Here is a 12,739-nt window from a genome sequence, read left to right on the forward strand (position 1 = left end):
ATATATATATAGCAAACAATATATTGAATTAGACGTGGGCAGGCAGTATGGGTAGAGGTAGACCGTGGTTCTATAAGAAATGAACAGTAAATAATGAACAAAATTAAAGGAAATCTGACGGTCAGAGTGAACCTTGGGCACCTAGGAAAACACAGGACGGCACAGGAAGGGCAGTGTGCTATCGGACAAGTTAAACGGGAGCAATGTTGTGCAGTTCAAAGTGTGACAGAGTGCTCAACGACAAACCCAGCAATCAATGTGACCAAATCGAGTCCTGAAAACAGTTAATACATAGTCGACTTTGTATAAAATAGAATAGTTCAGTCTTGAAACTTGCGCAGTCACTGGAAGGGTAATGAATTAGTCTGAGGAATATAAAAACATAACTAATTACGTCACGTAATTAACACGGGAGTTTGTAACAAATATGCAGTTAGATGAGAGGAAACCTCATCCACAGATCAACTAGGAGCAGAAGTTACGGCTCGGTACCGTACCCGTTAGTGCCCACGGGGTACAACAGGATTTTAGCAGTGTAAACCTGTATATCAGTTTGATCTTCACGGGGTACTCACCTGGAACTCAGCTGAATCTCTTTTTTTATAATGTTCTTCGTCAACCTAATGTGCTGCACCAGGCCATGGTTGTCTGGTTTTTGAATTCGACCGAAATGTATTCAATCAGTACTCCATAAACGAGAGATTTAGCTGCTTCCCAGGTGGATCAGCTGGCAAGGCCAAATTGGTATGCAGGTGAGTGTCTAAGTCGAACTTCGTGCAATTGGGGTTCAAGTAGAACATCAAGCTGACCGAAACTCGGCGACGGCGCCTACCGAATGGGCCTTAAGAAGGATGGAACCGGTTGTGGACTGTCGAAGAGCTTTCACTAACCATACGAATAGTGTGTTTTGTCATGAATTTGTACCGCGAAGTCACGAATATTATGTCAGCCAAAACATGAAGAGGCCTTGTGCAGTACATCCAGTTGAAACAGAGCACCATAAACGAGAGATTCAACTGGATTCACGTGAGTATCTCGTTAACATCAAGTCCATTTGCAAATTGATGTACTTTTGCACGTCAGAAACCACCAATTAATGGAAGTTATATTATGAAAAGTGATCTTATATGACCACGCCACTGTATTCTGTCTTTTGGTCAATCAAATGCTTTCGAATAACGAATGGTCCACAGTTCCACAGTTTATGTGGCTACTATCTGCTAGAATGACAGACAACCTTTGTAATGTACTACTTATAAGGTTGCTGAAAATCCGTCGACAGCTCACGACCGGTTTCGCCCTTCTAATTCGGGCTCACCAGGTAGGCGCAGTCTCCGGGTTTCCGTCAACCTTATGTTCCACTTGAAACCAAATTGCACGAAATTAGCGAATATTCACTAATTTGCAAACTAATTTGGTTTGTCGAAAGACTCACCTGGAACCCAGCTGAAACTCGTTTGTTACAGACAACCTTCATCGGAGGAGGTAGCATGGAACGTTACGGTGGCTTCCTCAGATCCGGCTTGATTTCTCTGAATCTGTGCAGTCGGTCAGCACGATGTGTAAACTTTGTACGTGGAGAGGACACTGGGTAATTTTTACGCGAGATTTGGAAGAAGTTGCTACCTGTTTTTGTCTCATACATGCAAGTATTCAACCGTATCATCCAGCAAAAAGCACTTCAAGTCATGGACTGTGTTATTACGAATGTGGAAATCAAGATGCAACCACTAAAGTCCTTCCCAAAACGCAAAAAACGTTTTAAATTTCTTCCAAGGTTCAACATGTCCGATTTAATCTCCGGCATGCTGTTTGGTACTTTTTTCAGTGATATGGGGGCTCGTCGTATCTCAGCACACCAAAACGTCCTTGGCGATACCCGAATTACAGATTCTGGACGGTAACCAACCAGATGGTCGACTGAGCCCTTTTTTGGCTCAAAATAAAACACGACCGAATATGTGGAACACCATTGACTACTTGTCATCATTCATTGACTTAAATCTTCTCTCTCATAAAAAAATCGTTCAGCTGTAACACCCTTTTGGTGCCTAACTGCTATGTCCCTGGAAGGAAGCACGAGAACTGGGATATTCCCAGGTTGCCCAAGCCTAGGCAGGAAAAGTCGAGATGCAGAGGTTGTGTTCGAACTAGAGGACATTCCTATCAGTAAATTCGCGCTCAAACCACTTGGGCCACCTCACCCGCATCCCGTCTAAGTGTGAATTAATCACACCGCTTTTCAGTCGTTTGAGGCCAAACAATCAGGTGTTCAGCCACTGGCCGAAAAGCCATGGGTTGGAAACTCTCAGCGTGTTGTGAAATGCACAGTGCGCATGACTTCCATCATAGAATGGCATGAATGAGCTGGGCAAAATCCTAATTGAGGCGCGTTTAAAACGCACGACTGTTTATCTAAGCATGGACAAATGGCCGTACATTGCTTCTCGGCTCAGAAAGCCTTCAGTTTCCGCACTGAAGCTCCACACAAGACTCTCCGATTTCTTTAGTTCTCTCTCTATCTCTATTCCCGCTCACTTCCTCCAAGCTTATATTAAACTGACTGACTACGCCCCAATGTGCGAGGGAAACAAGCTCACTTTTGAAAAAAAAGTTAATTGTAAATCAGACCGGACTGCTACTTAGTAAAACCAATAAAGAATTAGCATGAACTTCTGATGATGATGATGATGATGATGATGATGATGATGATGATGATGATGATGATGACTAAATAAGGCAAGCAGTCAGCGATGCAACCCGTACGGTAGCCTGGCACACGTCCTGCGTCCAGAGTCAGAAAAATGACTCGGATGTCACAGATTTGTGTATGAACTTCGTCTATCACACTGCAATGTGAGATTACTCATGAGTTCTAAAGCTAGCAAATCACGAGCTCCAGTGACCTCGGAGGTGCACGGAATACCTTCCTACCGTTGACAAAAAGAGATCCATTCAGCGAATTCTCATCAACATTTCGTCCGGGATGTGAAGCCCGGAAGCACTCTACATCTCTTCTACCCTCACCGAGGTTCGTTTTCACTGTGAATCTCAAGAAATGAACCGTCGAACACCACGGTCAGTGTTCCACACACCAATCATTATCGCGCTGCAATAAACAAAGGAACTGACATGGAATGGAATGGATAAAAAAAAGCCTTACATAATCCTGAAATAGGTGAAATGTGAAACCAAAACGTTACTGTTAGGTGTGGATGAACACGTTTCGTCTGTGAGAAGGCCAACTTCCACCCACGAATCGTATAAGATCTCGTTTATCCAGAATGGTGTTCACCCTCATGGTGCTTCACTAATCTCAGCGAAGCACACAGTATCCTCTGACGAACTCGAATAAATAAATCATTAATTGAGTGAGTATATGGTTGAAAGATAAGTTTCGCAATCTTGAGTTTTCTAAATGGATGAAGGAATAAGGCAGAAATGACCTTTAGATGGATGGTTTTTTCTGGTAGCATAAATGTGGACTTTGGTTGGAACAAGTCCTGTCACCAAACAAAATCTTGTCGCTAGTCACAAAGGTTTGTAATTCACGTCAACATCGAATTTTATCACGTCGTCCAACTTTGCCTACCGTTCCACGGCCGAATGGCTGCAGAGGATGACGTCAGACAGTGCAGAGCGACGTCTGTAATCTACTCACGCCATTTTAAGGCAAGTCTGATGCATAGTATGACTTCACAAGTGGCTAAAATTACACAAACTAACTTCGCAAAGTAACCCACCATCATCTGAGTGAGCGATAAGCGCGATCAACCCGTAGGTACACACAAAATTTCATATAACCCTAGTTTGAACATGAAAAAATTTGTGTAAATTTTTAAAGTAGACGTTATTTATTCGAAGCCCTGAAATCGCTCGCAACTATCGCAGATTCTTAAAATTCCTTTGTGAAACTAACTCAAATGTGAGAGGCTGCCGGATACAGCTGTTAACCGATGTCACTCGCGTTCTTGTGTTCAGGTTCTCTCTCTCTCACTCTCGAGTTTGCCTGAAAGGATGCACCTGAGAATGATTGTACCGAGCTAGCACCAAGTTCTTTCATAGTCTGTACTTCTTGTTTTTGTCACAGATGAGCTTTCAAATAAATTGTGCTTGTACCACAGCGAAGCATCAGCGGTTACCACCAATGTCGAGGTGTCACTGATCATGACGATGATGATGATGATGATGATGATGATGATGATGATGATGATGATGATGATGATGATGATGATGATGATGATTAAATAAGGCAAGCAGCCAGCTTTTTAGTGTTATTTTTCATTCCATTCTATTGCACAAATTGCGGAAAGTGGCTCCTAAAATTCCATTCTGTACGCAGTTGGCCTCATTAATTAATTAGTGTGGACCACCCATCAGCCTGTTGCCAAAACAAGCCTGCCTATTGTCGCTCACAACATAACGCTTGCTACAAAGTTTACCTTCATTTTGTTCAGGACCAGTCCGGGTCCTAAGCCGGTACGTTCTTATCATTGTTCTCAGTAAAAACTTCTGGTATAGAGCAGCACAAAACCGACAAATTCGTCCATCGATTAACTGACTCGCTGATCAGTTAACGAACTAAACTAAAAAAGCAAATTATCTATCTATCTATCTATCTATCTATCTATCTATCTATCTATCTATCTATCTATCTATCTATCTATCTATCTATCTATCTATCTATCTATCTATCTATCTATCTATCTATCTATCTATCTATCTATCTATCTATCTATCTATCTATCTATCTATCTATCTATCTATCTATCTATCTATCTATCTATCTATCTATCTATCTATCTATCTATCTATCTATCTATCTATCTATCTATCTATCTATCTATCTATCTATCTATCTATCTATCTATCTATCTATCTATCTATCTATCTATCTATCTATCTATCTATCTATCTATCTATCTATCTATCTATCTATCTATCTATCTATCTATCTATCTATCTATCTATCTATCTATCTATCTATCTATCTATCTATCTATCTATCTATCTATCTATCTATCTATCTATCTATCTATCTATCTATCTATCTATCTATCTATCTATCTATCTATCTATCTATCTATCTATCTATCTATCTATCTATCTATCTATCTATCTATCTATCTATCTATCTATCTATCTAACTAACTAACTAGCTAGCTAGCTAACTAACTAACCAATTAACTAACTGATTGACTGGCTGACTGACTGAACTTGCTTTCAATTACCTATCTGCTCAGACCGCATCGGTAGCTACATTTCATCCTAAATTACTGTAGAACAGATCAAAAATCCCGTTAGTCCTAAAACGTTGCAAGAATAAGAACAACACTTTCCAAATGGCACTCAAACAATCCCCCAGGGACCTGTGAGCGTTGCCTTGTAATATCATATGAAAGTGATTTTTCAAACGTCCTTGAGGGTAAGAATCACGTGGACGAATTTGGCCTCATCGAAATAGCACCAGAGGATTTTGGCATCCAGTCAGTTTTGGTCTAGGCATTCAGTATTTTCGTCGCTCGGTCGAGTGTTATGTTTACACCAACCGGGCAGTTGAAACATCATCCGAAAGGGCCTATGCTTTTAGAAAAAATATTTGTTTACACATTTCGCCAAAACGTGCACATAACCAGGAAAACTTTGATAGTAAACTGACACGACTGCATGACTGAAGATGTTCTGAAATTATTGTCACGCCAGGCAATCTGTACCTTTAAATCATCGCCCTCGAGGCAGTCCAAGACAGGTCGGATGTACATGCAGGACTATCGCTTCAATCTTGGTTAGTGTCTCATTCGTGTCGGGGGCGTTTCAATGTTTTGAGGCCACGTGCAACAATTCGTGGCACCTGTATGCCCCGACGATTCCCACCTGTTAGGGAGGAAACAGATGATCTACGACTCTGAACTGACCCGGTTATCCTGTACGCTACACCATCCGCTAATACGAGAAAACATCGGACAGTTTATAAAAAAGGCATGTGTAAATTCGTAACTAGCAAATGTTGTTGGGTAAAACAGCAGGTTCGTGGGATGTGAGAGATAGACGGGTCATGGAAGACAAAATGCTCCTTGGGGACCTGGGAGAAACAGTTCTTGAGGTAGAAGACATTCAGAGCAATAAAAGTTCATGAACTCAGCTTAGTAGAGGAGGAAGTCGAGGCTTATATACACACAGTATCACCCAGGAGTATTATGGGATACAAACATTGTTCTCGACGACTGCAGGGCCACTTTGGGAGTTACAGCTCGTCGGTTTCCGTTGAAAGCTGGCTGTTCGGCTACTCGGGATCTGAGGGACTGACTGAAGCAAAGGTCTTGGCATGACAAGTCAGAAGTGGCTATTTCACAAGGAATCCACACACCACAAAGAAGACCAAACCAGCCCCAGGAACACAACGGTATCGAATAGTCCATGCGCCCTTTTTCGGGCGAGAAAGGTAGATACTGTTCGCACATTACTGTGAGTTTGTGGCTCAGTCACGTTTTCACTGACTATGTAAACAAATCTTAGATAACAAAAAGACTATTCTTTGTGAAGTACACTCATTTGCACAACAGATTTGGTTTTGTGAGAGAGCCACCTGGGACCGAGCCGAATGATGATTTCAAGCAACAGAGTGTGCTGAACCAAGCCGCCTCATGTTTCAGTTGGTACGATATTCGAGATATCGCGATACATGTATGGAAGTAATACACAACTTACAAGGTTGTTGAAAACGCTTCAACAGCCTGTATACCATTCAGTTGATGAAGAACATCGTAAACGTGACATTCAGCTGGCTTGCCCCTGAGTCTCCCATCAAAAAAAATGTGTATGCAGATGAGTGTTCTGGTCCAATATCGTGCAATTCGGATTCAAGTAGAACATGAGGTTGAGGGAAACTCGCGGATCGAGTCTACCTGGTGAGCACAAGGACATCGAAACCGGTGATGGGTTGTCGAAAAGTTTTCAGCAACTTGTGAGTAGTTTCCTGCACAAACTTAGACAAATACACTTAACTGTGTATTAATTTGGTTTTCATTGGAGACTCTATTGAACCTTTCGTTTACGATATTCTTCAACTGAATGTACTGCACCTCATGCTTCAGTTTTCACGATATTCGAGAAATCGCGGTATATTTTCATGAAGGAAACTACAAGGAAACTACTACTCACAAGGTTGTTGAAGACTCTTCGACAGCCCACCACCGGCTTCGCCCTTCCTGGGGCTCTTCAGGTAGGTGCATTCTCCGAGTTTCTGTCAACCTTAAGTTCTACTTGAACCCAAATTGGACTGTTTTCGAGAACTACACTCATTTGCAAATCAATTTGGTTTTCACGAAAGATTCAACTGAATCGCTCGTTTGTGATATTCTTCAACTGAGTGTGCTGCACCCCATGTCTCAGGTGGCACGATATTCGAGATATCGCAGTATATTTTCATAAAGGAAATTACTCACAAGGTTGCTAAAAACTCCTCGACATCTCACGACCGGTTTCACCCTTCCCACTCGGGCTCATCAGGCAGATGCAGTCCCAAAGTTTCTGTCAGCCTTGTATTATTATTTTTATACTTGAGACCAAATCGTACGAAATTTGCGAAGTGCACTCATTAGTACACCAATTTGTTTTTCATCAGGAACACAATCCAGCGATGCAGCTGGGATCCAGTGGAGTCTCCTCTAAAGTGCAACTTGGTGTGCATAGGAGACCATTTCGTAAACTTTGTACAACCTGAGTTTAGATTGGACATAAGGTTGTGAAAACTCTGCGAGTGCGCCTAAAAGACGAGCCCAAACAAAGGAGAGAACAACCGTGGACTACCGATTAGTTTTCAGTAACCTTTTGAGTAGTTCCACTAATGGTTTTTGCGCTGCATGCTGTTGAACCCAACTTGATTTGGACCCTATTTCTTCAAAATTAGCTTTGTTTTGCTATATCGTTGTGCGCGTAACTGCAACGAGAATATCAAGGTAGTTTATGACTTCCACAAATCAGTCACCCCTTTTGGTGACGGGATTTTTTTGAGTTTATCGGTTGTTTTTATTATTATTTTTATCCTAGCTACGTTTCTGCCGCCTTTTCATCATCTTTGTTGACATTGTGTGAACACAACACAGCAAGAATCTACGATTCTGTTTTGGCTAATTGGGCGAGGGTCTGACTGGGCTCAAATCTCAAGTGTCAGTTTAATCCCACACCCGATGCGGTGCCATAGAGCACCTGTGGCCGAGAGGATATTGATTTCGAAAATGATATCTTTGATTTCCTATAAGGAGCGGTTGTGTGTGTGTGTGTGTGTGCGGGGGGATTAGTGTAACTGGGACTACTGTTTCTCAGGGTGGAGCCTAAAAGCTCCTCACTTTTCAAGGTAATCCGGTAAACAGGAACAAGTCCAAGAACTGTGACAGGTATTATTCACACTAGTCTTTCCGGTTTTCTGGCCAAATAACTTTTACACTTACCGCTATTAACCGTTAACCGCACACCAGTATTGTATGGCCAACGTGCCTTTTTGGCCAACAGTTGGCAAAGTTGTGGAACTTTTAACTTTAGGTGGTACTACCAGAATGTGGCTTTAGTCAAGTGCCTTTTTTCACCAACAGGGTTTGTGGTAAGTGTTCCCACATTTACGTGATGCTTTGTAAACTGTTAGTGTAGGAATGATCGTTGGTCATACAGAAAGCGAGCAACCCGGACGTTGGTTTGTTGGCTAAGCTGGGAAATTTGATTGTAAACGTTTCATCACCAATAGAGGTGACATCATCAGTGCATGCATGGTTAGGGTGTGGAGTGGAGCGCAGCGATGGGTCGTGTAAAGCACCAATATATCAACCGGAATACTTAAAGAGAGCCAAATATCGGGTCAGTGGACCAAGGAACAAGAAATCCCTTGGAGTCAGATCAACAAAGGTAATGTAAAGACTGAAACCCAGAGAGGTCAGAGACTTAGGTCACTCCAGCACCAATCAGAGAGCTGAGGAGGCCAAGTTCAGAGATTAACAGTTAATCTACCAGCCAGGGCGTAGGATAATATATCTACCAATGGGACTAACTGCCCGAACGAACAACCAGTCATGGTCGGATGTCGTCCCATACAAGGAATACGTATATCAACAAGTACGCAACACGGTTCAACGCAAATCCACCAACCCACTGCTACGCACAACTGCGCTCCCCAATTACGCACTAATGATGTCACCTCGATTGATGATGAAACGTTTGCAATCAAATTGCTCAGCTTAGCTAACAAACCAAATACCGTCTGCGCTACCATGAGCTTCCAACATTCCCCCCTCAATAACAGCCAGTTGGTCAACAGTATCACAACTCACAGGTAACGAGTGGTTCTCCTCAAGCTAAGTAAACTGAGTGAATGTTGAACAATACCTACGAAACTGATCGTCAATTGAATTACGATTTCAAGCTATGGGCCAGAGAATCTCAGTAGAGTAGTTGAAATAAATTCTACCTCCTCAGCTGGCGAACAACGTTGAGAGGGATGCATGATTTGACATAACTCGTGGGCGAATTTTTCATACATTACACACGAACCCTTCACTCAAGTTGCCTAGGACCTGATCTGCGTGAGAACCACACATTTACAAGCCGAATTACCAGAGGTTGTAGACGGAAGTTTTATAAGCCATAAAGAAAGACGGTTCGGACTCAGGTCGCATACAACAAGTACCGGAAGAAACTCACAGCGAGTAGTGTCTGTCGCGGCGAGGCAAGCCAATAGGGATGAGCATATGTCAGCAGTAATTCGATGAAACCAGTATATTGGATTGTCGACCGAGTCTCGGAGGCCATATTGCGTCACAAGTTGCCAATGCAGGTAGACAAGCTTCAAACCACTTATGGCAACCAGACAATGTCACGCGAATGTTCAAAATCAGTTCATTTACCAATTGGGTCACATCTGAATTGTCATCTTTTAGCTATATTTTGTCTGGTGTTTGAAGCGGAACACCGGCGCTTTTGCGCTTCTCCCCTAGACGCAGGCTGCGAGTGATTCGGCCAGTATGTCATCCGTGATAACTGAACAAGGCTCGTCACAGTGGTTCATCGGCGTTTGGTAGAAGACATCTACTGGTCAACCAAGATACAAGAGTGGGTAAGCGGGGATGACGGAACAAACAAGTCGGTCAAGAGCGACTGCGCAAGATTCTTATCGGCAAGTTAACTAATCGATATAACCAGCTTGAAATCATGAGCATAAAAGCCGGTAGAATAGAAAAAAGCAGATACCCGGTTATCTTTAATGAACAAAGCCTAATGAGTATCCCAACTTCGAGCCGGGCTACATTCACGATTAAGTGCAATTGCCTGTGATTTCCGTTGACCAGAAAACTTCCGGTCTGAACGGTGCAGATAGGCTGACATTATGTCGGCGACACTTCCGGACAAAAGCGACAGACACTGGAAGTCAAATTCGCTAAGTTGACCCGGTGATTATCCTAAATATGGTAATTTCAGAGAAAGAAAGTGTATGTTACAGAAAGCTGAAGCCTAGCTGTCCAGTCTGGACGCTGTGCGATGGATACTTCGAGGACCAATTAGGCGATGTTGTTCCGAGGATTAGACGGGATACTGAGAACAACAAGCCGGAGGGATTAGTTCGGTTCGTATACTCTCTTCTACAACAAAACGTGTAAAAAAATATGGGAGACGCCATACAATGCAGCTTACATCATTTGTCTGAGTCTTGATGACGTCAAAGAAGCCCTCGAGTTCAACGCGAGCGTTTGTGAAAGCAAAGGACAGGCAGGAAACGATCAATCAATATGACCTCAAATAACTTTAATCACTGTAATAGCTGGCTTCGTGCCGATGTGCGGAACGTTGAGTTCCGTTCAGTTCTCCACCCAGTATCGATCGCAGGCCTGGCGATCGATTGGATGCTGGATTCGACCAGAATTTAACCGGGGCCAGCTGACTTGCTATGGAATATTTTTTGGCACGTGCCCAGTGGCTCGCAATGCACGCCTTTGGTCAAATATGCTGATGAGCAGATTGCTGCAACTTCAGTTGAGTGAGTAAACGCACTGGCTGGTAGATAAATCCAGAGTTGGCACTTTGACTGATGGCTGTGGCATATCCCGTGTGTATGGTTTCACAAATCGATGTATCGAATTCGGTATCCGGTCAAATATCTGATGAGCAGATTGCTGCAACTTCAGTTGAGTGAGTAAACGCACTGGCTGGTAGATAAATCCAGAGTTGGCACTTTGACTGATGGCTGTGGCATATCCCGTGTGTATGGTTTCACAAATCGATGTATCGAATTCGGTATCCGGTGCAGGAAAACGTTTGGTTTTCATTCGGTCTGAATTAAAGACATGATCAGGTTTTTTTGTGAGCTATTCGAAGTGAACATTGGTCTATCTCTTTGAAATAAATTGAACAATGAACAAAAGCTTGTCAATTTCGGGAGTCGCCCATCCCTGTGAGCTACCAATGCACACAGCGAGACGTTGTACTGTCAGTGTTTTCGCAATCGGAAGGCCTGAAATGTACAATTGAATAGAATGTTCTGATTGGGTGTTTTTTAAAACAAAGAGCAACTTCCTCTTACTGTATGCGGCGGGTATAGTATCACTTAAACACATTCCATACAAAGGTACATCAACTTCTGCCAACTCTGGCTACTTGCGTTGGTCCCAGATGGATCCCATAGCGACACCACCAGCTTTCCTGAAAGGAACACCTGTCGCTTCGACAAATTGCACACAACTCTGTTTTGGGAAGAGACTCGGTTGGTTCCAGCTGTAACTCTGGTTTGTCTCTATTCAACCGAATGTGCTGCACCAGACCGCCTCATGTTTCAGCTGGTATGATATTCAAGATATGGCAATACGTTTTGTCCATAATTAACACACTAGGTCGCAGAAGGCCTTTCGATAGCCCACGATCAGTTTCACCCTTCTTCGGGCTCATCAAATAGGCGCAGTCCCCGAGTTTCCGTCAACCTTATGTTCTACTTGAAACCAAATGGCACGACACTAGCAGAGTACACTTATTTGCACACCAGTTTGGTTTTGACGAAAGACTCATCTTGAATCCAGCTGAATCTCTCGATGATGATGCTTTCAAGCAACTGAATGTGCTGCACCAGACCTCGTTTTATTTCAGCTAGTAATGAGTAGTGCATTACGTCTATACTTGTATCACGATATCTCGAATATCTCTTGAACCTGATGGAACGCAAAACACCCATGAGAAGCTGTGGAAATGATAAGATACTGTTCTATTTGACTTATATAGTCGTCCGCAAACTCAGCTGGGTTCCAGGTGCGTCTCTCGTCCAAACCAAATTGGTATGCAGATGATTGCACTAGATGGCTCCCGGTGAACAGCAGCTACACTTAAAATGGTTATTAGGGCCTTGAAAAAGCCGATGCAATCCATCCTGATTCACAACAAAATAGATGGCAACGGAGTTGTCACCGGCTAGTGATTCTCTTTGTGACTGACGTCATGGCGGTACTTGTTTGCTATTGCAATGGGTGTGGCAGATGTTGTCAACCTATCAAGAGCCAATTTAATCAATCTGTGTGTTGCAAACTGTCAGCTCATCGTTTCCGTTTTAATTAATGTTAAACTGTGAGTCATGGAATTATAATTCGATCACTTGATGAGAAGTACTTAGTGCAGTCGAAAGCTATCCAAGCAGATGGAATCCTACAAGTGACGGTTAATAATAGATTATGCGCTGAGATTACACGTCTCCCAGCTTGAAGCAGAGCACCGC

This window comes from Opisthorchis viverrini (genome assembly GCF_000715545.1).
Source record: "Opisthorchis viverrini unplaced genomic scaffold opera_v5_228, whole genome shotgun sequence".
NCBI classification, from domain to species: Eukaryota; Metazoa; Platyhelminthes; class Trematoda; order Opisthorchiida; family Opisthorchiidae; genus Opisthorchis; species Opisthorchis viverrini.